General features: G+C 40.6%; 1 non-coding gene across 1 annotated transcript; it reads right to left on the bottom strand.

Moving 5' to 3' along the window:
• Positions 1-795: 795 nt before the first annotated feature.
• LOC148574502 (small nucleolar RNA R71) lies at positions 796-903 on the bottom strand. The gene has a single exon (XR_015906314.1). It is a non-coding gene; the product is annotated as a small nucleolar RNA R71 (small nucleolar RNA).
• Positions 904-10454: the final 9551 nt, after the last annotated feature.

Here is a 10454-nt window from a genome sequence, read left to right as displayed (position 1 = left end):
ATTTTCAAATTTCTTTTTAATTATTTCAAAATCTTTTTAATTTATTTTCGAAAATTCTTCCCCTCTTCTCACATCCTTCTATTTAAGGGACTAACACTCCTCCTCAAGGTACAATTTTAACTCTATCCCTCTTGATAAGTTCGAATTCTCTTCTATCTACCTCCTCTTTTTATTCTTCTTTTCCTCTGACACCTCAAGGAATCTCTATACTGTGACATAGAGGATTCCCTACTTTCTTGTTCTCTTCTCTTTCATATGAGCAGGAACAAAGATAAAGGCATACTTGTTCAAGCTGATCCTGAACCTGAAAGGACCTTGAAGAGAAAGCTAAGAGAAGCTAAAGCACAATTCTCTCTAGAGGGCCTAACAGAGCTTTTCAAAGAAGAAGAAACTATGGCAGCAGAAAACAACAATGCCAACAATGCAAGGAAGGTGCTTGGTAACTTTACTGCACCTACTCCCGACTTCTGTGGGAGAAGCATCTCAATCCCTGCCATTGGAGCAAACAACTTTGAGCTTAAGCCTCAATTAGTCTCTCTAATGCAACAGAATTGCAAGTTTCATGGATTTCCATTGGAAGATCCTCATCAGTTCTTAGCTGAATTCTTGCAAATCTGTGACACTGTCAAGACCAATAGGGTTGACCCTGAAGTCTACAAACTTATGCTCTTCCCTTCTTCTGTAAGAGACAGAGCTAGGACATGGTTGGATTCACAACCTAAAGAAAGCTTGAACTCTTGGGAAAAGCTAGTTAATGCCTTCTTGGCAAAGTTCTTTCCACCTCAAAAATTGAGCAAGCTTAGAGTGGAAGTCCAAACCTTCAGACAAAAGGAAGGTGAATCCCTCTATGAAGCTTGGGAAAGATACAAGCAATTGATCAGAAGGTGTCCTTCTGACATGCTTTCTGAATGGAGCATCATAGGTATCTTCTATGATGGTCTGTTTGAACTATCCAAGATGTCATTGGATAGCTCTGCTGGAGGATCTCTTCATCTGAAGAAGACACCAGTAGAAGCTCAGGAACTCATTGAAATGGTTGCAAATAACCAATTCATGTACACTTCTGAAAGGAATCCTGTGAATAACGGGACAACTCAGAAGAAAGGAGTTCTTGAGATTGATACTCTGAATGCTATATTGGCTCAGAATAAAATATTGATCTAACAACTCAATATGATTTCTCAGAGTCTGTCTGGAATGCAAGCAGAAACAGGCAGTACTAAGGAAACCTCCTCTGAAGAAGAAGCTTATGATCCTGAGAACCCAGCAATGGAAGAGGTGAATTACATGGGAGAACCCTATGGAAACACCTATAATCCTTCATGGAGAAATCATCCAAATCTCTCATGGAAGGATCAACAGACACCTCAACAAGGTTTCAACAACAATAATGGTGGAAGAAACAGGTTTAGCAATAACAAGCCTTTTCCATCATCTTCTCAGCAACAGACAGAGAATTTTAAGCAGAGCCACTCTGACTTAGCAACCATTGTCTCTGATCTAATCAAAACCACTCAAAGTTTCATGACTGAAACAAGGTCCTCCATTAGAAATTTGGAGGCACAAGTGGGTCAGCTGAGAAAGAAAATTACTGAACTCCCTCCTAGTACTCTCCCAAGCAATACAGAAGAGAATCCAAAGAGAGAGTGCAAGGCCATAAACACGTCTCACATGGCCGAACCTAGAGAGGAGGAAGAGGCAGTGATCTCCACTGAGGAAGACCTCAATGGACGTCCACTGACCTCCATGGAGTTCCCTGATAAGGAACCATCAGAATCTGAGGCTCACACAGAGACCATAGAGATTCCATTGAATTTACTTCTGCCATTCATGAGCTCTGATAAGTATTCTTCCTCTGAAGAAGATGAAGATGTTACTGAAGAGTAAGTTGCTAAGTACCTTGGAGCAATCATGAAGCTAAATGCCAAGTTGTTTGGTAATGAGACTTGGGAGGATGAACCTCCATTGCTCATCAAAGAACTGGATGACTTGACTAGGCAGAGATTACCTCTGAAGAGACAAGATCCTGGAAAGTTCTCAATACCTTGTACCATAGGCACCATGACCTTTGAGAAGGCTCTGTGTGACCTAGGGTCAAGCATAAACCTCATGCCTCTCTCTGTAATGGAGAAGCTAGGGATCATTGAGGTACAAGCTGCAAGAATCTCACTAGAGATGGCAGACAATTCAAAGAAACAGGCTTACGGACTTGTAGAGGATGTCTTGGTAAAGGTTGAAGATCATTACATCCCTGCTGATTTCATAATCCTAGAGACTGGGAAGTGTATGGATGAATCCATCATCCTTAGCAGACCCTTCCTAGCCACACCAAAAGCTGTGATTGATGTTGACAGAGGAGAATTGATCATTCAAGTGAATGGAGACTCCCTTGTGTTTAAAGCTCAAGGATATCCCTCTGTCACCATGGAGAGAAAGCATGAAGAGCGTCTCTCAATACAGAGCCCCCACAGTCAAACTCTAAGTTTGGTGTTGGGAGGCCACAACCAAACTTTAAGTTTGGTGTTGAAGCCCCACATTCAAACTCTAAGTTTGGTGTTGGGAGGTTCCAACATTGCTCTAAATATTTGTGAGGCTCCATGAGAGCCACTGTCAAGCTATTGACATTAAAGAAGTGCTTGTTGGGAGGCAACCCAATCTTTAACTATCTATATTAAATTTCTATTTTCTTCTGTTATTTTATATTTTCTGTAGGTTGATGATCATGTGAAGTCACAAAAAGAATTGAAAAAGCAAAAACAGAAGGAAAAACAGAATAAAAAATAGAACACCCTGGAGGAGAAACTTACTGGCGTTTAAACGCCAGTAAGGGTAGCAGAATGGGCGTTAAACGCCCAGTCTGGCACCATTCTGGGTGTTTAATGCCAGAAATGGGCACCAGACTGGCGTTTAACGCCAGGATTGGCAGCAAGGGGCGTTTTGCACGCCACATGGTGCAGGAATGAGAAATCCTTGACACCTCAGGATCTGTGGACCCCACAGGATCCCCACCTACCTCATCTCTCTCTCTCTTCTTCACCCATTCACCAATCACCTCAATACCTCTTCCCCAAAAAAAACCCCTCACCTATCAAATTCCACCATTCTCTTTACCACTCACATCCATCCTTCATAAAACCCCACCTACCTCACCATTTAAATTCAAACCACTTCCCCACCCAAACCCACCCATAATGGCCGAACCATACCCCCCTCTCCACTCCTATAAAAACCCATCTTCACTCCTTCATTTTCACACAACATACACACTACCTATCCCCCTTGGCTAAAACACAAAGCCCCTCCATCTCCTCTATTTCTTCTTCTTCTACTCTCTTCTTTCTTCTTTTGCTCGAGGACGAGCAACCTTCTAAGTTTGGTGTGGTAAAAGCTAAAGCTTTTTTGTTTTTCCATAACCATTAATGGCACCAAAGGCCGGAGAAACCTCTAGAAAGAGGAAAGGGAAGGCAAAAGCTTCCACCTCTGAGTCATGGGAGATGGAGAGATTCCTCTCAAGGGTGCATCAAGACCACTTCTATGAAGTTATGCCCAAGAAAAAGGTGATCTCTGAGGTCCCTTTTAAGCTCAAAAGGGCGAATATCCGGAGATCCAACATGAGATCTGAAGAAGAGGTTGGGAAGTTCTCACCAACCCCATTCAACAAGTCAAAATCTTAATGGTTCAAGAGTTCTATGCCAATGCATGGATCACCAAGAATCATGATCAAAGTGTGAACCCGGACCCCAAGAATTGGCTTACAATGGTCCTAGGGAAATACTTAGACTTTAGTCCGGAAAATGTAAGGTTGGCATTCAATTTGCCTACGATGCAAGGAGATGCACACCCATACACTAGAAGGGTCAACTTTGATCAAAGGTTGGACCAAGTCCTCATGGACATCTGTGAATAGGGCGCTCAATGGAAGAGAGATTCAAGAGGGAAGCTGGTTCAACTAAGAAGGCATGACCTCAAGCCCGTGGCTAGGGGATGGTTGGAGTTCATCCAACGCTCAATCATTCCTACTAGCAACCGGTCTAAAGTTACTATAGACCGGGCTATCATGATTCATAGCATCATGATTAGAGAGGAAGTAGAAGTTCATGAGGTTATATCCCAAGAACTCTACAAGGTGGCGGACAAGTCCTCTACTGTGGCAAGGTTAGCCTTCCCTCATCTCATTTGTCACCTCTGTAATTCAGCTGGAATTGACATAGAGGAAGACATTCTCATTGATGAGGACAAGCCCATCACTAAGAAAAGGATGGAGCAAACAAGAGATCCCACTCATGGACAAGAGCATGAGGAAACTCTTCATCATGAAATCCCTGAGATGCCTCAAGGGATGCATTTTTCTCCACAAAACTATTGGGAGTAAATCAACACCTCCATAGGAGAATTAAGTTCCAACATGGGACAATTAAGGGTGGAGCACCAAGAGCATTCCATCCTCCTCCATGAAATTAGAGAAGACCAAAGAACCATGAGAGAGGAGCAACAAAGGCAAGGAAGAGAAATTGAGGAGCTCAAGCACTCCATAAGATCTTCAAGAGAAAGAACAAGCCGCCATCACTAAGGTGGACCCGTTCTTTAATTTCCTTGTTCTTTATTTTCTGTTTTTCGAATTTTTATGCTTTATGTTTATTTATGTTTGTGTCTTTATTACATGATCATTAGTGTCTAAGTGTCTATGCCTTAAAGATATGAAAATGAATCCATCACCTTTCTTAAATAAAAAAGTTTTTAATTGAAAAATAAAAAGAAGTGCATGAATTTCAAATTTTAAAACAGTTTAATTATTTTGATGTGGTGGCAATACTATTGTTTTTCTGAATGAATGCTTGAACAGTGCATATTTTTGAATTTGATTGTTTATGAATGTTAAAATTGTTGGCTCTTGAAAGAATGATGGGAAAAAGAGAAATGTTATCTGATGATCTGAAAAATCATAAAATCGATTCTTGAAGTAAGAAAAAGCAGTGAAAAGCTTGTAGGAAAAAAAAGAGAGGCAAAAAAAAAAGAGAAAAGAAAAAGAAAGAAAAAGAAAAGCAAGCAGAAAAAGCCAATACCCCTTTAAACCAAAAGGCAAGGGTGATAAAAAGGATCCAAGGCTTTGAGCATCAGTGGATAGGAGGGCCCACAGGAATAAAATCCTGGCCTAAGCGGCTAAACCAAGCTGTCCCTGACCATGTGCTTGTGGCGTGAAGGTGTCAAGTAAAAACTTGAGACTGAGCGGTTAAAGTCGTGGTCCAAAAGCAAAAAGAGTGTGCTTAAGAGCTCTGGACACCTCTAATTGGGGACTCTAGCAAAGCTAAGTCACAATCTGAAAAGGTTCACCCAGTTATGTGTCTGTGGCATTTATGTATCCAGTGGTAATACTGGAAAACAAAATGCTTAGGGTCACGGCCAAGACTCATAAAGTAGCTGTGTTCAAGAATCAACATACTTAACTAGGAGAATCAATAACACTATCTGGATTCTGAATTCCTATAGAAGCCAATCATTCTGAACTTCAAAGGATAAAGTGAGATGCCAAAACTGTTCAGAAGCAAAAAGCTAAAAGCCCCGCTCATCTAATTAATACTAATCTTCATAGGTGTTTTTGGAATTCATTGTATATTCTCTTCTTTTTATCCTATTTGATTTTCAGTTGCTTGGGGACAAGCAACAGTTTAAGTTTGGTGTTGTGATGAGCGGATAATTTATACGCCTTTTGGCATTGTTTTTAGTATGTTTTTAGTATATTTTAATTAGTTTTTATTATATTTTTATTAGTTTTTCTTTAAAAATCACTCTTCTGGACTTTACTATGAGTTGGTGTGTTTTTCTGTGATTTCAGGTATTTTCTGGCTGAAATTGAGGGACCTGAGCAAAAATCTGATTCAGAGGCTGAAAAAGGACTGCAGATGCTGTTGGATTCTGACCTCCCTGCACTCAAAGTGGATTTTCTGGAGCTACAGAAGCCCAATTGGCGTTATCTTAATTGCGTTGGAAAGTAGACATCCTAGGCTTTCCAGCAATATATAATAGTCCATACTTTTCCCAAGATTTGATGGCCCAAACTGGCGTTCAAAGTCAGCACAAAAATTATGGCGTCAAAACGCCAGAACTGGCATAAAAGCTGGAGTTAAACGCCCAAACTGGCACAAAAGCTGGCGTTTAACTCCAAGAAAAGTCTCTACATATGGAAGCTTCAATGCTTAGCCCAAGCACACACCAAGTGGGCCCGGAAGAAGATTTCTGCGTTAATTACTGATTTCTGTAAACCCTAGGCTACTAGTTCTCTATAAATAGGACCTTATACTATTGTATTTTCATCTTTGGACGTTTAGTCCCTAGACCTTGGAGGCTGGCCATTCGGCCATGCTTACACTATTATCACTTTTGTATTTTCAACGGTGGAGTTTCTACACGCCATAGATTAAGGTGTGGAGCTCTGCTGTTCTTCATGAATTAATACAAGTACTATTGTTTTTCTATTCAACTCAAGTGTATTTCTTCTCCAAGATATTCATTCGCACCCAAGAACATGATGAATATGATGATTATGTGACACTCATCACCATTCTCACCTATGAACGCGTGACTGACAACTACTTCCGTTCTACATGCAAACAAGCTTGAGTGTGTATCTCTTGGGTTTCTAATTTAAGATTGGAACCTTCGTGGTATAGGCTAGAATTATTGGCGGTCATTCTTGAGATCCGGAAAGTCTGAACCTTGTCTGTAGTATTCCAAGTAGGATCTGGGAAGGGATGACTGTGACGAGCTTCAAACTCGCGATTGTTGGCGTGTGACAGATGCAAAAGGATCAATGGATCCTATTCCAGATGATCGAGAACCGACAGATGATTAGCCGTGCGGTGACAGCGCATTTGGAACGTTTTCACTGAGAGGACGGGAAGTAGCCATTGACAACGGTGATGCCCAACATAAAGCTTGCCATGGAAAGGAGTATGAATGATTGGAAGAAGGCAATAGGAAAGCAGAGGTTCAGGAGGAACAAAGCATCTTCATACGCTTATCTGAAATTCCAACCAAAGAATTACATAAGTATCTCTATCTTTATTTTATGTTTTATTTATCTTTTAATTATCAATTCTCCATCACCATCTGAATTCGCCTGACTGAGATTTACAAGGTGACCATAGCTTGCTTCAAGCCGACAGTCTCCGTGGGATCGACCCTTACTCACGTAAGGTATTACTTGGACGACCTAGTGCACTTGCTGGTTAGTTGTGCGGAATTGTGACAAAGTGTGATTCATGTTTAAGAGCTCTAAGTCCTTTGGCGCCATTGTTGATGATCACAATTTCGTGCACCAATGAACATCTTCTTCAAGTCCAACAAGCACCTTTGTTTGCTGATATTGCAAACTACAAGGTTGGAAGAAGGATTCCCCAAGAGTTCACCAGGCAGCAAGTGAAGAAGTTGCTCAATGAAGCCAAGAAATTCTTGTGGGATGAGCCCTTCTTGTTCAAAATATGTCCAGATGGAATGATAAAAGAGTGTGTTCCTGAAAATGAAATGAAAGACATATTGTGGCACTGTCATGGTTCAGCTTAAGGTGAACACTTTGGGCCAGAAAGAACAGCTGCTAAAGTGCTTCAAAGTGGATTTTATTGGCCAACCATATTCAAAGATGCCAGAGAATTTGTGCACCAATGCAATGAATGTCAAAGAGCTGGAGGGTTAACAAGGAGGAACGAAATGCCTCAAAACTTCATTCTGGAAGTGGAACTGATTCATCTCTGGGGCATAGACTTTATGGGACCGTTTTCCCATCATATTCCTTCAAATATATATTGGTAGCAGTGGAATATGTCTCCAAGTAGGTAGAGGCCATAGCAACAACTACCTGTGATGCACCAATTGTTCTTTAGTTTCTTAAGAGACACATCTTCACCAGATATGGGGTGCCTAAAGGCCTTATTAGTGATGGTGGCAACCACTTTTGTAACAGATAAATGGAAAAGCTGCTCCACAAATATGGAGTAATTCACAAAGTGGCCACACCATACCACTCTCAAACTAATGGCCAGGCTGAATTGGCAAACAGGAAGCTGAAGAGAGTCCTAGAGAAGACAGTTGGGGTCACAAGAAAAGACTGGACAAGGAAGTTGGATGATGCTCTATGGGCATATAGAACCGCATTTAAAACCCCAATTGGGAAGTCACCCTTGTAGCTAACCTATGGCAAATCCTGTCACCTTCCTGTGGAGCTCGAACACAAAGCTTTCTGGGCCACTAAGCTCCTCAATCTTGACTCTATCTCAAGCAGCAGGAGAGAAAAGGCTATTGCAACTCAATGAGTTGAATGAGTTCAGATTGGAAGCTTATGAGAATGCTAAGATATACAAGGAGATAGTTAAAAGATGGCATGACAAGAAAATCTCAAGAAGAGAGTTTGAGCCAGGACAGCTGATAAACCCATATTTCATGAGTTCTTTTGTGCTTAATTAGAGTGATTTATTCAACTCTTCACCTACTTATTCACATTAATTGCATGGTTTTACCTTTCCTTCCTTATTATGTCATATTGTGAAAAACATGTTTCCTAAGCTTTAAAAATTAATTATTTTAATTACCTTTATTTCCATTCGATGCCGTGATTAGTGTGTTGAGTAGTTTCAGATTTTCTAAGGCAGAATGACTTAAAGGATGATAAAGGAAACATACAAAAATGGAAGGAGAAAGCAAAACGGAGCCTTGAAGGAAACTGGTATTCACGCGATCGCATGGATGACGCAATCGCGTGCCAAGCACGAATCAGCAGCGATGCGGCCGCATGACTGACGCGACCGCGCGCCTTAAGCAGAATGCACATGACGCGATCGCATGACTGACGCGACCGCGTGGAAAGGAAAAGCTCCAGATGACGCGACCGCGTGACAGAGGCCACACACCAGAAATTACAGAATACGCCCCCAGCGAATTCTGAAGCCCTTTTTGGCCCAGATCCAAGTACAGATAGCATAGACCAGAGGTTATAAAGTGTGGGAATGCATCCATTCAGAGAGAGCTCGCATATTTTTACCATTCAATGATTTAGATTTAGTTGAGAGGGAGATCTTCTCTCTCTCTCTTTTAGGATTTAGGATTTCTTCTTGTTTTAAGAGTAACTCTGGATCCCAGGTTTAATGTTCTTTTATTTTAGTTTTACTTTTATTTATTTATTCCAACATTTGAATTGATTATTATAATTTGATCTAAGAATTCTTCCATGTTACAGACAGTTATTTGAATTAATGATATTTGAGGTATTTTCAGTTTATGATTGTTCTCTTGATTCAAGTTGCCATTGCTTCCTATCTAAGGATATTTTTATTATTCCAGCAATTTTACTTCTTCCCCTTTTGGTTCTGGTTAAGAATTTAGTAACTCAACAGTTATTAAACTCAACATAATTGATAATCGTTATCTTGCTAATTGAGCTGAACTTAAGCAATCCCAACCTTTTCTTAGGAAATAAATAGGATTCAAAGGTCAATTTAATTAGTCCCCTGACTTTTCTTTGCCCTAGTAAAGGTTGACCAAGTGGAGTTTAGATTCAACATTCATCATAGTTGAGAGAGATAACTACGTTGGACCTCCGACTTCTCTTACCTTGCAAAAAGTTTGCCTTACAGTATTTATTTATTTTAATTGCCATTTACTTTACTTGTCATTTAAATTACTTGCTTCTCATCTTCTAAACCCCGATTACAACCTTTATAGCCAATAATAAGAACACACTTCCTCGCAGTTCCTTGAGAAGACGACCCGAGGTTTGAATACTCGGTTAACAATTTCTAAAGGGGTTTGTTACTTGTGACACCCAAAACGTTTGTATGAAAGGACTTTTGAAGGTTTAGAAACTATACTTGCAACGAGGATTTATCCGCAAATTTCTAGTCCACGCAAAAGTTCTCTCATCAAAATGGCGCCGTTGCCGGGGAACTGCTAACGTGTGCCTTATTATCGGTTATTGTAAATATTTTTCTTTTGCTTGTTTATTTATTTTTATTTTTCCTTTTTATCTTTATTTGCTACTATGAACTCTCACCCCTCTCGCTTTGAGTTTGGTTCTAATATTGTTAAAGGAAATAGAAGTTACAGCAGGAATGTGCATCAAGGTCAGACCAATCAAGGATGGATGGAACCAAGAGGATCTAATCAACCCTTTTGGCAGCAACACCTTCCGAGATATCCTGGACAAAGACCATTCTACCGTGCATACCCAGCTGAAAGACATGGTGGACAACCTTGTAACTACCAACAAGCCCCACCCCGTGCATATGAACCATCCTTTCAACATAACCTCGAACCACCACACTCACAAGCTTCTCTTCACCATTCGCCATCATATGATCCTTCCTTACCCCAATACCAATCCAATCGTTCCCAATCATCACCACTTTCATTTGTATCATGTCCAAGTCTGGCAAACCGCGAAGCAGAGGATCGCCTAAAAGAAACAG

This window comes from Arachis ipaensis, chromosome B2, assembly GCF_059453495.1.
Source record: "Arachis ipaensis isolate K30076 ecotype BB chromosome B2, ASM5945349v1, whole genome shotgun sequence".
In the NCBI taxonomy this organism is placed as follows: domain Eukaryota; kingdom Viridiplantae; phylum Streptophyta; class Magnoliopsida; order Fabales; family Fabaceae; genus Arachis; species Arachis ipaensis.
The sequence above is the reverse complement of the archived record's forward strand: the minus strand, read 5'-3'. Positions and strand labels throughout refer to the sequence as shown.